Source organism: Biomphalaria glabrata, chromosome 17 (genome assembly GCF_947242115.1).
Source record: "Biomphalaria glabrata chromosome 17, xgBioGlab47.1, whole genome shotgun sequence".
Classification (NCBI taxonomy): domain Eukaryota; kingdom Metazoa; phylum Mollusca; class Gastropoda; family Planorbidae; genus Biomphalaria; species Biomphalaria glabrata.
Window position 1 is genome coordinate 27458213 of NC_074727.1, and position 6000 is coordinate 27464212.

Here is a 6000-nt window from a genome sequence, read left to right on the forward strand (position 1 = left end):
CAGAGTTCTTTGCTTTTTTGGTTGTTTTTCCTATTTCTCTGTATCTCTCAACAGCTTCTAATGCTGCTCTGCTGCGCCTTAACTTAAGAGGTTTAATATTGGAGTCTATTTCACAGGCTGCTGTGGGAGTAGTTCTCATACCTCCACTAAATAGACGCAAGGCTTGGTTTTGGATTGTGTCTAATGATGATTGATAGGTTTTGTTGGCGGCTTCTTGTATGGAGAGACAGTTATCCATTACAGATCTGACGTATCCAGTGTAAAACTGTCTTAAGGTTTTCTTTTCAGCTAGGTGTTTTATAATGTTTAATCTTTGTGATGCCTTTTCTTTTAAATCTGCCATAAACTGTTTTAGAAACAGTCTTTGGTCTAATTTTACACCAAGATATGTTGGATTTTCATCTTTATTTATTGGCTGTGAGTCTATTTTTAGGATTATTATTATAGCTTTTATATAGTGCTTATTTCATGCTTATATCATGCTCAGAGCGCTTTTGGTCCAATCTCATTTGTGGACCAGTGGGGGGGAGGGGGTATCTAGGAGTTGGTTTTCCGTGCTGCCTTTAGGATGTAGTTTCTTTTTGCTATTTTGTTGCTGTGGCTAAAGATTGAATAAACTGACTTTTCTTTGTTTATTTCCATTTTCCATAATTTTGAAAACATGGAGAAAAGTCACCACTGAATATTTCTCTGTAGTCCAAATTAAAAGGTTGTCTGCGTAAAGTGCCTTATTGACCGAAATGAGATTCGGAAGGTCATTCATGAAGATTAGAAAGAGTGCAGCTAAGGACTGAACCTTGTGGTAGTCCTTCTTCCAAGCTTTTTTTTTACTAGAGGTGGCACCTTCGAATCGGGTTTGGATGGTTCTGTTTTTTAAGAATGCCCTGATCCAGCTGTACATTTTTCCATGGATGCCCATTTTTTTCATCTTCAAAAATAGACCCTTTCTCCACACTATAACATAAGCTTATTGCAAATCTATAAATACTGCTGTAGTATGCTTATTTTCATGAAACCCTTCCACTGTCCTGGATAAAATGAAAGAGGTGGTCTTCTGTTCTACTTGCTTTCTTGAAGCCAGCTTGTGCATTGTGGAGTGAGCAAGTACTTTCTAGCCACCAAAAAAGTCGGTTATTGATCATTTTTTCTGCCATTTTGCCAATGTTGGATGTTAGAGATATTGGTCTATAACTTTTTGGGTCTCCAGGTGGTTTATTTTTCTTTAAAATGGGTATTATGTTTGCGATTCTCCATTCCTGTGGTATGTCTCTAGTTTTCCAGGTATGGTTGATAAAGTTAAGTATACAGTTTTGGGCCTGTGGTCCTAGTCCCTGGATCATTTCATTTGTTATTTTATCGGAACCAGGGGATTTTCTTGACTTGAGATTTTTTAGGGCAGTACTGGGCTCATATAGAGGGAAGGGAGTGTCAAAGATCTGACAGTTGACTGTTGAAGCTTTTTCTTCATTCTTTAGGATATTACTAAAGGCCTGGTCAGTTGTTTTCTTGGTTTTGACTTGTTGGTGCTGGCAAAGTATTATTGAAGGTTTTGGCCTTTTTAAGTTTTTTTGATATTAGGTCATCAGTGCCTTTTATAGGTTGGGGGTTTGTTATTTGTTTCTTTCCTGCTAGCCGGTGCAGAAGGGTCCAGCCCTTTCAATCATCCTTGTTTAGATCTAGTTGTTGGCATGTTGTGTTTTTTTCTGTTTTAATTGTGTATCTTATAAGCCCTGCCAGTTTGCTGTACTTTGTCTTGTTTTCTCTAGTAGGAGTTTTTGTCTATAATCTTCCTGGTCATGTTTCTTTCTTTTACTAATTTATCTAATTCAGGTGTCCAAAAAGGTTTGTATTTCCTAACTTGACCTCGAGGGATGTGTTTTTTCGCTGCTTGTAAGATGTTGAAGACTATAGTTGTGTAGGTTGAGTTGACATCTGTCTCCATTATGCTTGATAGTCTTGTGTCTGTTTCTGGTGAAAAAGCTGCCCAGTTAGCTTTTTTATAGTTCCATCTAGTTGTTTTGCTAGGTTGGTATCTACCTGGTGTTCCAATATTGAGGAGTATAGGCCTGTGGTCACTACCTATGTCTTCAAGAACTGTTATTTTAGAAGAGTCGGTAATGGAGGAATGTTGGAGGTGAGGTTTTGTTTTGCAGAAGTTGTAGGTTAGAGGCATTTGTTACATCCTCTATTTCTTTGCCACGCTTGTTGTAGTATGGGTAGCCTAGGGAGAGTGCGTGTGCATTAAAGTCACCAGCTATTATTGTCCTTGTGTAGTGTGGTAGTTGTAGGTTTATTTCTGCTGTTGAAGATGGTGGGCAATAGAAGTTTTTGATGGTGTACTTAGTTCCTCCTCTCCAAAGAAGTGTTTCCCTGCATGTCGATATCTGTAGTGTTCTGTACATGTTTTACTCTTGCTTGAGTGTCGTTTCTTATGGGGGTCATAATTCCCTGACATTTGGTGCAAAGGCATCTGTACTGTGTGTAGCCTGTGATGTTTATTTTTTTTTTGGGCAGTAGTGTTTCTTGTAATAGCGCTATGTGTATATCATGCTTCTTGAGTATGTGTTGGAGTTTTGTTGGCCTAAGATGTTGAGTTGCAAAAGATTTAGGTGTTTGCTGTTTTTTATTTCCAGTAGCTGACTTATCACAGGCAGTCCTGGAAGAAACTGCCATGTGCAGACCTTTTACGAGTTGACATCTGAACTCGTATGGATTCTTCGTATTTCCATGGGACAAGGTGAGGTTGGCCAATGGTCCATTCTACACCATTCACAGAGCTCTCCAACTGAAACTATTCAGTAGTAGACAGCTTAAGGTGGACTGTGCCCTGGGTATGCCCTGTGGAATCATCACATCCTGGATCCAGGCCCCTTCACGATATCATATTCAGCAGATCCAGAAAAAAACTTCATGATGGGTTTAAATCCAGTAGAAGAGAGTAGTGAGACACAGACCACCGTCTGGAGTAGTGCAATCCAGACCTCCGTCAAAAAGCACCTGGGGGGGGGGGGGGGGGGGGAGGTCCACTATTATGCAAGTGGAAAGGCAGTGGGGTTATTTATTACTCTTGGTCATTTACAAGTCTCGATACTCACACGGGGGAGTATAGCCACAAAGTGGAGGTTTGGAGTCAGAGTTTTCCTTCTCCTAGATGGGTTGCATTATTTAGGCTGACATGCTCCAGCAACACGAAGTGAAACTGGTTTTGAGGCGCCAGTGTTTTGCCTTTCATCCCTTCTCCTGTCAGTTTGTAAGAACAGGTTCCACTGGATTTTTAGGAAAATCACTGGATTTGACTGTCACAGGCATTTAGAGACGCAAGCCATGGGAGCATTTCTTGGAAAGTGGGAGTTTACTATTAATTTGCATTTTGTAAAAAGAGTATGCAATCCTCTTTAATTATATAACAAATATAACATTTTTCAATAACAAACAAAAAAGTAATTGAATATTAATCCAAACAGGGTAGTGAAATACAATTGAGCAAAATGAATTATTCCATTGGAACATAGAACATAATTATGGAGAGAAAGAGTTAAATTACAGATCTAAACTTTTTTCTGTATTTATAATACTGTTCCGGGGGGAGGGGGAGTATTTTAAGTAAAAAAAAAAAATTTCACTGAGTTATTTCTTAACAAAGGTCTACACAAGGAATAACATATCTCTCTTTTCAAAAATCTGTCACGGACAAAAAAACAAACAACATCAGATATTACAATATTGATTTGAGAAGCAGTCGAATTATCAGAGATTTGTATTTACGATCTAGTACTTTTTTTTGGTGGGTGGTTTTTTATTATTTAAGGTTATTATCAAGCACCCCATTTAGGTTTGGCTGGGTAGAGGAATATATAGACTTGTCAGCAGAAATAGTGTCTCTTTGTTTGAAGTAAGTTTATTTCATCTTCAATAACTTTTTTTTTCTAGCGCCTTCTCATTATGCATCAGTTTTTGTTTTTTCCAAGTCATCTGCATACCTCTTACACGTTGAGATTCACTTGACTAACAAGATCTTTACCAATTTTAAAATAGTCCAAACCAGATCTAGATCTAGAATCTAGCTAGATTTTTTTTACTTAGAATCTAGTTTAAGTGGTCAATTACTATAATAAATAAAATTATATGAAATGTTCGCTTGTATTACCACGATTTTAAAAGATTCTTACTGTCATTACTGAAGATGAAACAAGGTTTTTATAATCGGTTAAAGTTAAGCATAGTTAATAATGTGACAATGTGATTTTAGATTTTTACTTGGTTTCGTACGTTGTTTGTTAATAATCAAACATTGAAACATGGATTGATATTGATAGTAATAACAGCCAGAATTTACTAGACTAGACTCCTCTAGAGACTACTAGAGAGTCTAAATCTAAATCTAGATTCTATGTCTAGATAAGATAAATTTTAGATTGACTATAACTTCTTGTAGAACTAGAAACAAGAGTAGAATCTATTAAAAGACTAAGATTAAGTCGATGTATTTCTTTCTCTAGACTCTAGAGATAGAAATTTACCGGCTCGACTTCGTTCAAATCTAGAATCTAGATCTAGATCTAGCTTCTAGATCTATAGATCTAGTTCTCAACTTGACATTGAATTGAAAAAAGTACCAAAGTCTAGACCTATAATAGTGTTTTTGTATCATGTATAATTTAAAAAGGATATCTAGATCTATGACAGTAAATTACTATAGTCTATAGAGAGTCTTTGGTCAGTGTAAGCCTTGCCTTACCGATGAACACTAATAACACACACAACAGTTAGATCTGGACTCGGGAATAATAAAAAAGCTTTATTTCGTTTAATAAACAAAATCCGAAGTTTGTACTTAGGGATTAAAGGTCAAAGTTTAGAAAACATAACATAGTCTAAAGCAGTCATTCCCAAAGTGGTCTATAGTCTATAATATAGTATATAGACCCCCAGGGGTCTACGAAGATTTCCAAGTCCAAGGGGTCTACGAAAGTGAAAAAATAAATTGGGGATCTATGAGATGTCCACGGGGGTCTACGATCACGAATTTCATTGAAGCCTAGCAAGTTGTGACTTTAGTTTTTAAATTCCATTAATTATGATTAATGTAACTATTTCATACATTAATATATGATTTGTACCACAGTGTCCACAGTTAATTCTTTAAATATTTATCATGCAATTCAAAAAGAAAATTGTTGTATTTAATTTCAATACTTATTTAAAGAGCTTCATTTTGTCTACATGTAGCTAATGTTTAACAAAAAGAAATGTAGACTGTACAGCGTTATTTGATTATTTAAAATTAAGATTCGTTCCTTCTTTGTCAAACAAACGGTTACCTAACTTGATAATGTCGACCCTGGGAAGGTACTGGGCTTTATCCGGGAAGTGGGGCTATCTATGAAGATCTGATTTATGAATTTGTGAACATGCACTATTTACATTAGATTTTTACCAAATATTTAAATTTTTACTACCTTTACTATTTTAACTGTGAATAGACCTTGATTTTAATGATATGACTGTATAGAATCTGGCCCTTGTTGTTTAGCGAGAGAGAGGGATCCTTAAGGGACTGCAGGCACGACATGGCCTAAATTGTGCCGATGTGCCTCAAATCAAAAAACAAAAGCAAACCTAACTGCCCTTTAATGATGATAGTAAACCAATGATGATAGTAAACCAATTACGCTGAAGGATCATTTGAGACAAAGCACTCAAAGATAAAGTTCATAATAGACCCAGAAAATCTTCGACATCATATAAAGAAGATGGTGGTTTGTGAACGTCTTACAAGATCTCTTTACTTATAGCAAAATACGGAAAACACTTAAAGTTAAAACATTGATTTTACCAGCCGTTTTAGGTTTAAATATGTTTTACACAAACCTTATATATACATCTGATTTTATTAAAATAATTTCTTTAAGCAACTATACATCAGTGGCATGAGTTATAAAATTAAAAACTTCTTATGTAAATGTAATTCTTTGCAAACGACATATACCCAGTATACAG

At 36.0% G+C, this 6000-nt stretch overlaps 1 protein-coding gene across 3 annotated transcripts in view; it reads right to left on the bottom strand.

The window, feature by feature from the left end:
* Window positions 1-4888, bottom strand: part of LOC106050287 (protein dhs-3-like) — a 66772-nt gene extending 61884 nt beyond the window's left edge. The window contains exon 1 of one of the 3 annotated variants that reach the window (XM_056014994.1): window positions 4739-4888. The gene's annotated coding sequence lies outside the window, so the exon portion shown is untranslated. Of the gene's footprint in view, window positions 1-4694 lie in introns of all 3 variants that reach the window. The other 2 variants (XM_056014991.1, XM_056014993.1) reach the window with 2 other exon arrangements.
* Between the last annotated feature and the right edge of the window lie 1112 nt (window positions 4889-6000).